General features: G+C 40.0%; 1 pseudogene; it reads right to left on the reverse strand.

Annotated features, from left to right (window-relative positions):
- Nucleotides 1–204: 204 nt before the first annotated feature.
- On the reverse strand, nt 205–4178 carry LOC118742134 (annotated as a pseudogene).
- Nucleotides 4179–7609: the final 3431 nt, after the last annotated feature.

A 7609-nucleotide genomic window follows, 5' to 3' on the forward strand; every position in this document is an offset into this window, starting at 1 on the left:
TGGAGCAAGAGCATTTAAACAAAAAAAAAAACAAGAAAAAAAAAAAAAATTGTCATTCAGTTAGCTTTTGTCGCGCGTCGCAACCACTAAAAACAATTTTATTGCCATAATAAAATTAGTTAACTATCGACAACAGCTAAGTATTTTACACACCATTCATGCATTCGAATTTGTCTATTTTTTTATTGTTGTAAATTTATAAATTTATTCAATTACGTAGGGCAATTTGCCGGCCAAGTGTTGTTCCATCATGCCGATTACTCTATCATTGAGCAGCGTTTTTACATCGTTCGCACATAGAAAATCAAAGTGATTAAACTTGGCGGCGGCTATGCGATAAACACCGACCACTGTGCCCAGTAGCCGTGAGTAGATGTTGTGAACGCCACCGGGCGTTGCAATGGCGTCACTTTCGCCGAAGTAGAGCAGCAGCGGTGCAGTAACCAGCTTAAGGTCGTAATTGTACGGTTCAACGGAGTTGTTGTAGTACTTACGATTGCCTTCGACGCCGTAATCGAAGGCGACAAAATCACCCGAATACCAGATTTGTTGCAAATGTTTGATTTCCTTGAGTGAACCACCCTGCAACATTTGGCCATAAAGGAGCGGCTCAATGGACTGCGAATAAAGGAGAGAGAGAGGAAGTTTTTAAGTATGTGTCGGATGGCATCTTTTGACATGATATATTTTGGCTTACCCTCGAATAGCGGCCATTACCCGCAAAGGCCCTCATTAGTTGCAGACAAGTCTGGCGTTTGTCGGAATTGCGTTGGAGACATTTTTTGCGTAGATAGCCAGCGGGAAAGAGTTCATATGACTTGGATTTTACTTTGGACTTATAATATGTAGGCAGGTATGTTTGTAAATGTTAGGAAGTAAAAAAATATATCGGAAAAAATTTAAATCATACAATTATAGAGTTACATCATTTTCGAAAACATACATAACTATTTTACTTATAAAATTTAAGGATTTCACTACTGGGTGGCATTAGTTCTTGCTTAAATAAAATAAGCCACAAATAAAATACCTTCGCTCACACAAAAATTATTTCCCTTATTTCTCCCTAAGAACGTGATTTCCAGTACACAGCGTTTTGAGTTCGGCAGCTCATCCATTATACTTCGTTCAACGGCATCCCTGTCGGTATAGTTCGACATGAAATTGCAGCTTTTTGGCTGTACGAGCCCAAATAGCTTATGATATTTTAGTTCGTGAGATTGCCTCATTGGAGCACACAACCAACTCTCTTTGGGTATTTGAATTTTTCTATGTTCTTAGTTTTAACCACCAACAGCCTGCGTGTATTCTTGAGTTGGTACTTTTGCTCCCTAGAAGGAGAAGCAAAGGTTAGTGGAACCCCACGGACGGGTTGAAAGTGGTCGGAGAGATTGGCTGACGTATTAAGTATCATTTAAATATATATGCAGGACAATATTTCGAGAGATATTTGACCCGGTTTGATACTTTGAATAAATCGCTTTGAAAAGTTTTTCTCTCCGTAGGTTGACCAGCGCATTTCAACCTGAATGTGTGCACCGGACACTATCCAAGACTTCATGGAAATAATTAAGTCTTAATTTTTTTGGCTCAACCTTTGTGAACAGTTCTCATTTTTCCAATGGAATGGAATGGAATTGTGGCTGGCCGGAAAACCAAACACAAATTTTTCCAAGCACTCAGACCGTATTGCCCATTATACTTATGGCCAAGAGACAGGATTTAGAGGAAGGGAATATATGGGTGGGAATGGGAATTCATTGGTCCACTGTTAACTAACCAGACTCCTTTATGAATTTTAGCAGTTCGTTGAGGCAAGGAGCATGCGCCTCGTCAATCCTCAGCACATCCGACCCAAAAACGTACCGTCTGAGGCTGGCGAAGGCCGGACAGTGGCAGAGAAAATGTTGTGTACTATCCTCGTCTTCCAAACACGATCCACTATGTATGGCTCGCCGATGATGCTTATGGTGACCATATATCATCCCCATTGATTGTGACCCGTAACTAGTCATATCAGGGCTCGTATCGTTCCTTCTTTGTCTGATAAGGAATTTTGATCCAATTGGGGTGCTCCAGAGAACCGTAGTTCGCCAATTCATCAGCCAGTTGGTTACCTTAAGAACCGTAGTGTCCTGGCACTCACAGAAGTTCAAGCTCATTCCATATTGTAATGGATTTCAGCACCAAATTACATTCCTGGACTATCTTTGAAGAGGTTCGAGCGGTTTCCAGGGCCTTTAGAGCAGCTTGACTCTCACCGCAGCTCCTGATTTTATTTCCGCGCCACCTTTCGCCAATTATCTAATCTGCCACTAAGAAAACTTTTCAATAACACCCTATCTCTATAGAAAATATGTTCAGATAGGGAGTTTTTGAATCGGAGCCGAGATGGGGCATTTTTGAACCGAAATCGGAAGTAGGGCATTCTTGAAAAGTTTTATGAGATAGGGCGGTTTCGAAGTGGCTACTAAGAAAGGTCGGTCTTGCACTCAGCCGTCGATATGCAGTGTATCCGTACTCTGTGCTTTTCTGGGAACTACCAATATAATTGACAAGTAGGGAATAAAGTATCAAGCGCTCGTGCAAACGAGGAAGTATACTGCTCTGAGGATTTCTATAATGTACTCCACACTTCCTTTTGCGGTAGCAGTGAACGAACCTAATTAACCAAGCTCCGTATAGGCTCCCAAGCTCTACCCCTTTAGGAAGCTACTAAACAGCTACACTTCAATAACTGAAATTTGTTTTTTTTTCAATATCTAAACCAAAATTTCAACATGTTACCAACTCCAACCTTTAAAATATTTGTAGTATCTTAACCCAAGATCCTCCTCGACTCAACCTTCACAAAGCGCATTATCCGCCGCACATCATCCGCTTTGAAACGCACAAAATCGTGCAATTGCACAATTGGGGCCAACGCTTGCATTAACAGAATGCGTTCATTGTACTCGGGGTGAACAGAACACAAAATTAGGAATGCGTTTAGCGCCTAAAAGCAGCCCAATGAAAGCACAAAACAAGGAAGACACAATACAGACAATGGCGTAAGAAGCATTAACGACACAATATTTACATTTTCTCCCACCACCAACCGCAACAACACATGTGTACAGCAACGAAAGCACAGCAAAAGCATAACAAAAGCAAGTGCAAAAACAAAAGATAAAGCCGAGAACAAAAACAATTGCAATGTAGATAACAACAGCGCCTAAGCGTGACAAGAACAACAGCACTTTAGCACACATCGACCGGTTTCCCTGTTCGTACGTCTGTCCGTGCAACACCATTGACAACGGTAACTAAGCATACGGTACTACACCTGGGAGTGCCCAATTAGCAGCAACTGCTGGAACGAACTCTCATTCCCAATGTGGCCCATTATGGCCGGCAGATCGTAGGCGCCCATTTCATGGAAGCTGAAGCTCCAATAGTCCGAGCTGTCGGCGCTGAATTGCGTGTGACTGCGCGCATATGCTGAGCCGCGCAAATTCGCCAGCCAAACATCGTAGTTGCGGTCGACGAGCAGAAAAGCTGAGAGCAGCACCCAGTTAGGCGAGGTAAGGCAGGAGAAGAAACAAAACATTAGAGCTACTGCATGTGAGTACGTTGGTGTGTGTGTGTTGCACACAAATGGGTCAGTGTAGGTGACAAAAGCAGCTTAGTTGAATAGAAACTACACTTCTTTCATACCTAAGCCCTTGCCCGGTCCGAGCAGCAACCAGGCGAGTGATGAAGTTAGCAGTCCGTGTACCAGCAAGATGGGCTGTTTGCCTAATTTGGGTATGCGATGCAAAAGCAGCTGATAACCGTCAGTTGTGGGGACATTGTGCACTTCCACGGCGTACTTGTGCTTCTCGAGCCAATCAGTCTATGTATGTACGAGTGCATATGCAGGGTGTTTTAGCGAATTTCATCAATTGTATGCATCTAATCGAATTGTTATCTACTTACCGTTGTCCAGTGTGAACGCCGCTCGATTTCCTTGTCGTACTTCTCTGCTGCTTTACTATCACTTTTGCCGGAAACAACAATGGCCACAACAATGGTTTGCCCACTTCCATAGGTAGGTGCGTTGCAGAGGCTGATGTAAGGCTGCTTGGCGTTTTAATTGTGTGCATACAATCCCACGCATATCTAACGTGTACCGTTAGTGTTAGTATTAGTTGGATCATTGCTTTGGAAAAATTATGATATCGCATTGAACGCTCTTGATTTTGGTGGCTCCAAAAATGATATAACGCATTTCAGTATCTTAATAGCTGTACTAACTATTAAATTCTACGTGTGGCTGTGTACGACAGTGTTTGTCAGCGTAGTTAATCAATGTTTTGTTTTATATCTATTTTGTCGTAATCGGTGAACCGTGAAATTATGATCTACATATGTGTTTATATCGAAGCTCAAAGTTAACAGTGATGAATTTTGTAGTAGCATTGCGTCCATACGTAAATGGTCAAGCCATTTTGGTTGTATATAATTATTTGAGAACTAATATAATATCGAGTCTTCAACACTGGTTCCGGCCATAATATGAGGGTTCAGTGGTCTTCCGTATTAACATATTATATAGCTTAAAGGTATGTAATGCCAACAAACAGTGTTCTATTAGTACACCAACTAGAAGCCTAGCACCTTCGCCCTGAAAGGATACAATAAGCTAATTCACTTTACTGTCGTAAGCTCCCCACATACATCTTGAAAGTGTGTTCACACCTTTTTTTCCTTCAGAACTTGTTCAAGCTTTATTACAGTGACCGTAAGACCTAAATTCCAGTCCAAATGGGTACCCGAAAAATTAGTAATGTAACTGGACCATGGGAAGCGAATAGCCCCTTAAAATACTTCTGGTTGCTCGGTTTCTGTGTAATTTGAAACCGGGCAGGATCCGCTTAGAAGCAAGGCCCCAAGATCCCGATAGGATCTTACTAGCCCAATTGCAGAAGTCTGTGTAGGTATCGTATCGATGGTTGACTTCTATCCAAGTGAGCTGCTTCGGAAGGGGATATATTTTGAAACCCTCAAGGTCAGAGTTACCTTTTTGTACAAGGCCGGTAAGGTCTTGCATGTGTTCCCCGGAGATTTCCGACGAATTCGCTTCTTTTCGCTTCTCTCAAGCACAAGTGAGGGACAGATTGATCTGTACATAAGGATCGGCTCCTTATAGTTCATTTTTGCCGAGCTTTAAAATAGCAGATGACAACTCGAAGGGGGTAATTGCACATATTAAGTACAAGCAAACGAAGGTGTAAAAGCAAAAAGTAGGATATAAACAAGCTGTCAACGTATCTTAAAATTCTTGTGACTCAACTGAACTTAAGCCTTTGGTGGAAAACGGTGAGAAACTGCAAAGTGTGCAAGGCAAAGTGGTTGCTTCGCTGGGTTGAGGGTTACGGACTATATATAAATTTACTTGTCACTCTTGGCACAGGAAATCTAAGAGGTGCATTTCTGCCCAGACTGACAGCACCCCACCATCCATATGATAATCAGAGAAAACTGGGTGGGCCCTGTTATTTCATCGAAGGTGGGTGGGAAACTGTGATAAGGTATCATCTGTGAGAAACCTGCCTTTAACCTCTAATTTAACCCAGTGGATCAGGTTTCTCAAGGAAGCAGTCGACCTGGAAAAAAGGTTGTGGTATCTTATTTTCTTTTTCGTGATCCTTATATTTGTTTGATTCGCTCAAGGTACTTGTTCTGTTATTTCGAAGTTGCGAAGCAAACCAAAGCCTTCATCAAGCTTCTATAAATTCCTGAAAGCTTTTCATTCTAAGCCAGGGGATATGTAGGTTTGGAGTAAGAATGAAATTGTTCTAAATATGAAAAAAAAACAATATTTAAAAACTGAAATTATAGCCCACCATGCAAAACATGAGAAATAGGCAACAATCGTCAATGGCAACAAATTGGCGACTTACCGATTTATTGCTTTGGTGACAAATCTTCAACATCACTTCGTTCATGTCAATTTTGAATAAAAAAGTTCTCAAAAACTCCGAAACTTATGAATATGGCGTCAATAGTATTGGCCAAAAGCATCTAAATTATGCCCAAGGACAAGATTGAAAAAATAGGAAGTCGCACAGCGAGAAAATGAATTTATTCCGATTGTAAGTTGCAATTTGGTACAAAAAAATAAATGAAGTATTAAAAAGAATAAAATTATTCCAAAAATCGCCTGAAGCGATAAGAAAAGGACTCATTCAGGTAATAAGAAAACGACTCGCCCAGGCGAGTTGCCTTCGGCCGACGTTTTAGAGCGACCGGTAATAGGAAATCGATTCGATGGCAATATTACAGGCAATAAATTTGTTTCCGAGGGCGACACGTTTTCTTATTGCTGGCAACACAAATTGTTTGGTGGGAGGTTATTAGATAATGTGGTATTTCTATAACAGGAAACGCACATCGTTGCTTTAAATTTTAAACAGGAAGGAAATGTTCTTTCCCATGCAGAACCTTCCTTTGAAATGGTATCAGAACGGGTGACGGAGTATCTCCCATACTTAACAAAAATGTAACAATAAATTACCACATTTGACAAAGAAAGTAACAAGTACCGAATTTGATAAAAAAAACTACCTACTCTAACTGCAACGTTGCTTCAAAAGCGCTTTTCAACTATGACTTTGTTGAATAATCAATTCGATCTTCGTGATCGCATTTCTTTGCTGGGTTAACTTGGTCGTTTCACTAAAGTGTGCATACTTTTAGGCATAAGCATGGAATGGGTTGTGTGTTAATGTTATACATATTTATGTTTGTACATATGTGTATGTATGTATGTATATACGTATATATATACGTATGTATGTTTTTACTAGTGTTGGGAAGTATCGAATGCTTTTGAGGATCAAGTTTTTAGGTATCGATACTTTTAAGGATCGGGTATTTTTCAGAGTACTGAGCACTTTCTTGGTAACATTTCAATACTTAGTGTAGAAATCTCACAAGTTGGCAGTACTTTATTCAAATTAATGTATGAATCCCAAATTGCGTCAAAGGAAATTATTGAAACTGCAAATTGCGTACAATCATTTCTGAATACCGTTAAATGTAAATAAAACTCAGTTCTTTTTAAGTCTATTCGACACTTAATACTGAATACTTTGAATCGATCATGAGTACATATATCAAAGCGATTATTGGAACAGAGTATTTTTGAGTAGGTACTGAGTGCTTTCGAGTTCCTTTTTTGAGTACTGTGTACTTTCGGGTTCTTTTGCGAGTACTCAGTATGGATACTTTTAAAAATCGGTTGCTGTCGATCCTTTTTGAGAATCGAGTTCTGAGTACTTTTGGTATCGATAGTATTGCCCAACACTAGTTTTTACAATAGGAAATATTAAACCACAGCTTTGTTTACCGAAAATGTGCAGCAGATATGAATAAAATGAAGCTGGTACTCAAATATTAATTGTGTACAAAATCCAAAAGGTTCTATTAAAATTGGATACTGGCGGAATTACATGTCCATTTTTTTTACAGACATATGCACATTATTTCCCATGTTTTTTATATCTACTATACATATGTATATACATACATACATCTGTATGGTACACTCATTTTTTTATTAAAATCGGAGCTTCAGTTTTTTTTT

The sequence above is a fragment of the Rhagoletis pomonella genome, unplaced genomic scaffold, assembly GCF_013731165.1.
Source record: "Rhagoletis pomonella isolate Grant_MI unplaced genomic scaffold, Rhpom_1.0 Rhpom_scaffold_00006, whole genome shotgun sequence".
Lineage (NCBI taxonomy): Eukaryota > Metazoa > Arthropoda > Insecta > Diptera > Tephritidae > Rhagoletis > Rhagoletis pomonella.